The sequence below is a fragment of the Impatiens glandulifera genome, chromosome 8 (genome assembly GCF_907164915.1).
Source record: "Impatiens glandulifera chromosome 8, dImpGla2.1, whole genome shotgun sequence".
Lineage (NCBI taxonomy): Eukaryota > Viridiplantae > Streptophyta > Magnoliopsida > Ericales > Balsaminaceae > Impatiens > Impatiens glandulifera.
This window is the reverse complement of record NC_061869.1, coordinates 6,000,255-6,008,482: the sequence shown is the minus strand read 5'-3', so window position 1 is coordinate 6,008,482 and position 8,228 is coordinate 6,000,255. Positions and strand designations below refer to the sequence as shown.

General features: G+C 27.2%; 1 pseudogene; it reads right to left on the bottom strand.

Moving 5' to 3' along the window:
- Positions 1-5,499: 5,499 nt before the first annotated feature.
- On the bottom strand, positions 5,500-7,265 carry LOC124912794 (annotated as a pseudogene).
- Positions 7,266-8,228: the final 963 nt, after the last annotated feature.

Sequence of the window (8,228 nt, the reverse complement as noted above, 5' to 3'; positions counted from 1 at the left end):
ATGGTGTCATGCACCCATCGAAAAAACGGTTTATTTCTTATCAATATTGAAATATTGCCAATAATTGGCCATGGTTTAGGGCCGGGTTGTAAGAAAGCTTTAGGAGGTATTAATGGAGTACTTAATGCTTTCTTGAAAAAGAGAATGCATGGTTAATAACGTAAATGCTAGCTAGAAATACAATAGTAGCATGAAGGACTATGATGGTCATTTCTTAGAATATGCAAATTGCTATGTGGAGAAGAGATGTATGTGAAGGATGGAAGAAGCATTATTTATGGAGACAATTGGAGCTCGTTTGATGTTTGGTTATTTTGAAATTTTGAAGAAAAAAAATTTATTCAATAAAATATGTTATTTGGAATTTTAATGTGATTTTGTATTTAAAATTTAAATTTTATAAAAATAAAGTAGAGTTAGTTTAAGTTGATTAATTAAATAGTTTTAAAAAATTAATAGGAGAATTTCTATTTAATAAAAAAAAAATCCCAACATCAAACAAGTTATTGGCCGATGAGGAAAGGTTTACAATAATTGGGTTGACTTAATTATTTTTATTTTTAATTCAACCATAATTAAACATGCAATCTGATTATTCAATATCAGCAGAGCAATTATTAACAAATATATATATATAAAAACATAATTAAACATTCACTCTCATTATTTTTAATTCAACCATAATTAAACATTAAAAAAAGCACCTTTCAAAATCAACACTCATTAATTAATTTAAAATAATCCAAGATTTATTTTAAAAACATGTAAGAGTTTATTTTTTCCTCAGATGCTGGGTTATTTAAGATACTTATAAAGTTTTTTGAAAAAAAAGTATTATTATTCGATTAAAAATTTGTTATTTTAGTTTGTATTTTTTTTAATGTTGTTTTTTATGTAAAATATTCAAAAGTAAAATATTTTTTTTATTGTTTTAACTGATAAATTAAGTAATTAAATTGTTAAATATAAATAAAATTGAATAAAATGAGTTTTTAGTTTCATCATTTCGATCTTAAAACATTCATAATAATAATAATATATATATATATATATATATATATATAATATTTATATTATATATATATATATATATATATATAATATATCCAAATATGTTTGACTTTTCATTATTTTTCTTTATTACTTTTAACTCATTCAATAAAATGATCAATTTTGTGAGGGTGTTACAAAATGAAACACAAAATCTGGAACAACAAATTTGAACCCGAATAAAATATGGAATGAGATAGTTGATAGTCGAAGTGAGGATAAATAAATCAGTTGTTTGACCGAAGTGGAAATAAAGTTTCGAGATGAGAGGTCGATTGAGCAAAAAAAAAATGATATTTGTGTTAAAATATCATCAATTGTTACTTCTTAATTCCATCCCCAATTTGACCGGTTAGCAAAATCCTAAAATGATCTCAAAGAAGAAAAAGCACAATTGATCACAAGTAAACTTTTTTTTTCAACACTAATTTAAGCCTATTAATCATATAAAACAAAACTTAGTTTCAATACTTTATATATACATGAGTGGATGGTCAAATAGAAAGATAATGAATGATAAATCAAGTTCAATGAATCTTTTAAATCTTCAAAGTAAATCCAAATGGTGGACCATCATCATATATCATTAATTAGCTAGAATTTGGATCAGCTCAAGCTCAGAGCCCAAAACTTGATTTTGGATAATCTTTTAGCCAGATCGAACTTGTTGTGATGAAATATTGTTTGCTAGATTTTATTAGTTAGGTTTAATGTAGAATAAATTCATTAAAATTGTCCAAACATTTATTTAAACTATAGTTAATTAATTATATTATTATTATTATTATTATTATTATTATTATAATATCAGTTATTAAAAAATAATTAAAAATTATTAATTAAATACAAAAAGAATACAAAAGTTCATTACAATAACCAATCGCATGACAATTAGTTAAGATAAATGTCATACTTAATATATAGAATTAATATAATTACTCGTTTGGATAATATAATTAATTGTTTTATATTTAAAATTGATTGAAATCTCCATTTGATAATATTATCAGTGTATCCATTTTTATTTGAAATCTCTTTGAATTTAATATGATACAATTGTATTATAAAAAAAACTAAACGTAAAACAAATATTTGACTCTTTTATCATTTTATTTTTGGACACATTCACTTAAATTTTATTATAACATTTCCAATCATCATACATGATCATTTGTTATCTTAATTCTAATAAAATCAGATTCATTAAAGAAAAAACAATTAAAGGGTCATAATATATACAAAATAAAAATTTAATAAAAACGTTGCCAAAAGAATATACAAGTCACTTTCATATTTTATTTTTATGTCATAAACCTTTCTCCTCCATCATCTGGATTGAGTAATATTAGGGACAACAATTCAGATTGGATTCAGATTGGCATGTTATGTCTGTGAGTTGAACGATATTAAACTGAACGTGACATAGTTTAATAATTCGTGACAAATCTCTAACCTAATCGGTTTATTTATAATTGATTTGACATGATCTATCCTATTCACCTGATTCAATTCAAACCCTACTCAATTTAATATGATATAATTAATATGACATCTCTTTATTATCTATTAAAATGTCATTAATATAAAAGAATAATAAAGTTAAATCACAAATTTATTTAATTTTAAATTAGCAGGAAATGACAAACACAATACGTACTCTACAAAAGAAAATTGTAAACGAGTTGACGTTTCTATTCTAAGTCATTTGACTTGTTTCATAATAAAAGTTAAAATGTCTTAATTTTAACCCACTCAAAATACATTACCCAACACCAACATGGTTCGATTGTATCTTCATGTCGGGTGAAATTGTCAGCACCCTACGTGATATATATGAAAAGAATGACATATGTAGTGCCCACTCACAATAGTTTTTTAAATTCAATTCTCTTTTTTATTTTAACACTAATTTTCTGTTTTTTACCTAGACAAGATATAATGAAAGGAAACTTATTATAAACATTGGAAATATAGCAACATGCATGTAATGAGCACAGGACCCACCCAAGGCAGTCTAATTTTATTTTAAAATGACTAAAAATACTATTAGATACTTGTATTTGTATTGTTTTGGGTTGAAATTTTTAAGTTTGGTAAACTTTTTAATATTAAGAATTGAAATTCAAATTAAAATTTTTATTAAATTTAATATAATATAATTTTATAATTCTCAATCACATTTTTTTAGGACTGAATTGTAATTTTAAATTTTATTTTTTTTAATAATTTTCAAACAAAATAACTTAATATTTTATTGTTTAAAACACGATTAAAGTTTTCCATCGATAATTTATTTTTGAATTTAGAATGTTAAAATATTTAATAAGTCAACATTTTGAACTAATATATATATATATATATATATATATATATATATATATATATATATATATATATATATATTAATTTAAGAATTAAGATGTTGAACTAATATTTTGGTTTTGAATTTATAAAGTTACAATGTTGAAAAAATATATTTTGTTTTTCAAATCTATAAAATTAACATTGTTTGAACCGATATTTTTTTTAATAAAAATCGAAACTAAAAAAATCATTTAACACTTAAGTTATCCTAATTAGTTATGTCAAATTAATATTTTAATAAAATTAATAATATATATTAAAATTATTTTATTATATATTTTTTAAACAAAAAAATTGAATTTACAATTTTATAATTTTCAAACAACATAAATATATCTCAACTATAAGAATGGAAACTCTTGTGTATGTCCAAGATTTGATTTTTTTTTTTTTAAATGTTGCGACAATATGCATGAATACCGATTCTGTATAAAGGGTTTCTTCTACTCCTTTTGCTCGTTATGTCTTTGTACATCTCCGATTCTGTACAAGCTGTTTTCCAGCCACTCGTCCTAAGTATCCGGCCACTTTATATTATGTTCCAAAGCTTTTTAATTTCCTTGTTATTTTGACTCTTTCTTTTATTTGTTTCATTCTTGATAATGATGAGAATGTGGCGGCTAAGGTACGGTACCAAAAAAGTAAAATTTGATTTTGATACCCATAATTAATTGGCTTTAATGTTAGTTTTTTATATTTGAATTCATTAGTCAGGCTATAGCCTTGTTCGGATTGAAGTTATTTGAATAACCGGAAAAGAGAAAAAAATAATGAGCGTTAATGATTTTGAGAAGATGATGATTATTTTTGGTATTAATATTTTGGTTAATGAAATGAGTGAAGTGATTTGTGAAAAGTAATTGATTAGAAAACCAATTTGGTATAGGTTAAATAAAAAACCTTACAAGAACAAGGCTATATATATATATATATATTCTTAGAGTTGGGAGGCCTAATACAAATTCAAATTTTGGGGTTCTTAAAAATTAAAATATATATAATAGTTGTATATTTTATCAAAAATATATTAAATATATAATTAACTAGATCATTCATTATAAAAAAGGAAAAAAATTATTTGTGGTAGTATAAGTATTGATATGTTTTTGGTGATTATGAAACCTCCATTGATAATATTTGTGATATATTGGGTATAATGTTTCTATAATAAAAAAAATAGATATTTTAAAATGAGAAGAAATTATAAGATAAATATAATATTAAATTTAAAAGTATTAAAATTTAACCTTAAAGATGATTTTGTTATGGTTGAAGTAAAATAAAAAAATATAATTAGGTTTAGTGATATAAAAGAGTTATGGAGAGATAAATTATTTTAATATATTAGATATAAAATAGAGAGAGAAAAGTTTAATATATTATACATAATATAGAGAAATAAGTAATATATATTATTATATAATATTGAGTGAGAAAAAAGAAAATTTTAACGTGTTATAAAGAAATAAATATAATTTCATATATATATATATATGAAAAAAGTAACGTATTATAAGAAAAGAAATATAATATTATATATATAGAGAAAAATTAGTGTGTTATAAGAAAATAAATATAATATTATACGAAAAAATATATTTTATAATATATAATATATAATTAATAATATTATATATTAATAATTTAAAATTTAGGACCCTGAAAATAGAGGACCTATGCAATTGCATTGGTTGCATTACCCTCTAGTTCTGGCCAGGCATGTATATATATATGTTTCCAATCTTGTTTTCAAAATGATTAATAATATTGTGTTTTTGAGTTTGTTAGGTGAAACTTTTACCAAATATATATATATATGCTTATGTTATGTTATATTTTATTAAATCATAATCAAAACAAAAACTCTTTTCACATTCATAATAATAAAAACATGATATAATAAATTTATATTTTATTACAAAGAGCTTATATAAGACACGCCACATATTTATAACTAGGTGATCTTTGAAGTACTTCAAATATAACGTGATGACACATGCACACATAGCTTAGAAAATAAAGCTTCTTAATTAGAACAAAAAAAACATTATACTTAGTTGTCCATATCTTTGCATTTATTAAGGGTTAAGTGATGCATGCATACAACCTCTCATCCAAGCGCGGACTTGCAAGGGCTAGTAGAGGCTTGGAAAGAGACATCTCATCAATAGCCTCCAAAAGTTTAATGCAAGTAGTATTTGGAGGGGGGCTCCATGTGAAACCTTGAAGAAGTCGAGCCAATAACATAATTGAGATGGTGGATCCTAGGTTAACCGCGGGACAACCACGCCGACCTATACTAAATGACAATAGGTGGAGATCAGGATCATTCAATATCACATGCGAGCCATCATAATTAAGGTGACGCTCAGGATTGAATCGAAGCGGTTCATTCCATATTTTAGAGTTCCCAGACCTGGACGGCTCAAAAGAATATGGCTACCCTTAGGTATGAAATAACCAGCCACCATGGTGTCACAGATAGACACATGTGGGAGATTGAATGCGACTATTGGATGGAGACGAAAAGATTCTTTAACGCAAGCTTTAATGTAATTGAGATTGTTCAGGTCGGATTCTTGAACAAACCGGTTCTTTCCGACAACCTGGTCTAATTCTTGAACGGCTCTTACCAATGTCTCTGGTTGATTTATCATCTCAGCAATAGCCCATTCGACCGCGTTTGATGGGTTGTCAATTGTTGCTACCATTATTTCCTGCACACATATATTAATTAAGAAATTATTTTGTAATGCATTTGTATAAATTTCAAAATTTATGTGAATAAATTAGACTTTCATTTTTTTTTCTTATTTTCTTCTCTTTATCTTTAAGATTATACTATGAATATACAAGTGTACGTACAACAATAAGAAAAGAGATTTATGTTTTCATTACCAAAATTTGAGCCTTAATCTCTTCCGATGTCAATAGAGTGTTTCCTTGGTCATCCTTTAAAGTGATTAGAACATCAAGAAGATCATCTTTCTCTTTTTTTGTTCCTTCTTGCCATTGTTTAATTCTCATATCTATTTCCGGATCTTGATATTTCCTCACACTCTCAACTGCTTGTCTTGTTCTTTTCTCATTTCCATCGAGATCTATTCTACGTCGAAGAAACGGAAAATAGTCAGAAATACAGAAATTATACAAACACTTGAGTACAGTGAAACTCCCATCCAAATGTTCCTCTTCCTCAGCTCCAGGTCCCCCATTTTCGGTGCCTTTCCCAAAAAATCTCTTACTAAAAATCATATTCCGAATCATATTTCCACAAAAGTGTTGTGTTACAACCCTAACGTTGACTACACCGTCCGCATTGCTCTGGCTAACATTGTAGACATAGTTAACGAGATGATCAGCCTCCTCTGCTCTTTTGTCGTGCATCCAATGGAAAGTTTCCGAAGAGAGGATGTTAGAGACCATTACACGTTTCATCTTTCTCCACTGGTCACCAACTGTCGTAAAGATCGTCCCGGAAAATCCACCGCTCGCTAGCTCAGCTGATAGGAACGTAGGACGTGCCATAAAATTTTCATCTTGTTTCTTCAGGAACTCGCATGCAATCTCTGGAGAGGTAACAGCTATCACATGCACGCTCCCTAGGCGAATGCAAAATATCTCGTAGCCCATTTTTGACATTGTATCATGTACCCATCGATACAATGGTTTATTTCTTATCATTATTGAAATATTGCCAATAATTGGCCATGGTTTAGGGCCTGGCGGTAAACAAGATTTAGGAGGTAAGGTTGAAGTAGTTGTTATTTTTTTGAAAAGGAGAATGGTCACTGTAAATGCTAGAAATAAAATCGTAGCATGAAGGACGATTATGGCCATTGCTTAAAAGATGCAAATTGCTATGTGTAGATTGAAGACATGCATGTAAAGGATGGAAGTAGCCTTATTTATAGAGACAATTAGGGATGAGCAAACGGGTAAATCCAACCCGTATTATCCAACCCATATTCAACCCAAATTAAATTTACCCAACCCATAATTCAACCCATATTATTTACTAATATGGGTTGGGTATGGGTTGAGTTGAGTATGGGTTGGGTAACTCAAATTATTTTTTTTTTAATTTTTTTATTTAACATTTATTTGACTCATTTAACACATTTTTATTCGTTTAACACGTTTTTCACGTTTTTGACATTTTTAATACGTTTTTCACACGTTTAACACATTTTTGACACGTTGAACACGTTTTCCATGTTTTTGGCATGTTTAACACGTTTTTGACACGTTTGACACGTTTTGACACGTTTTTTCATGTTTTTGACATGTTTAACACATTTTGACACATTTTTGACACGTTTAACACGTTTTAACACGTTTTGACACGTTTAACATATCTTTCACATTTTTGACACGTTTCACACGTTTTCACATTTTTGGCACGTTTTGACACGTTTTCCACGTTTTTGACACGTTTTGACACATTTTCGACACGTTTAACACGTTTTCGACACGTTTAATACGTTTTTCACATTATTGACACGTTTCACACGTTTTTCACATTTTCGGCACGTTTAACACATTTTGACACGTTTTGACACGTTTAACACGTTTTGACACGTTTAACACGTTTTCCACGTTTTGAGACGTTTAACACGTTTTGACACGTTTTTCACGTTTTCGACACGTTTAATACGTTTTCGACACGTTTAATACGTTTTTCACACATTCAACACGTTTAACACATTTGACACGTTGGACACTATTTTCATGTTTTGACATGTTTAACACATTTTTAACACGTTTGACACATTTTCACGATTACGACACATTTAACACATTTTGACACATTT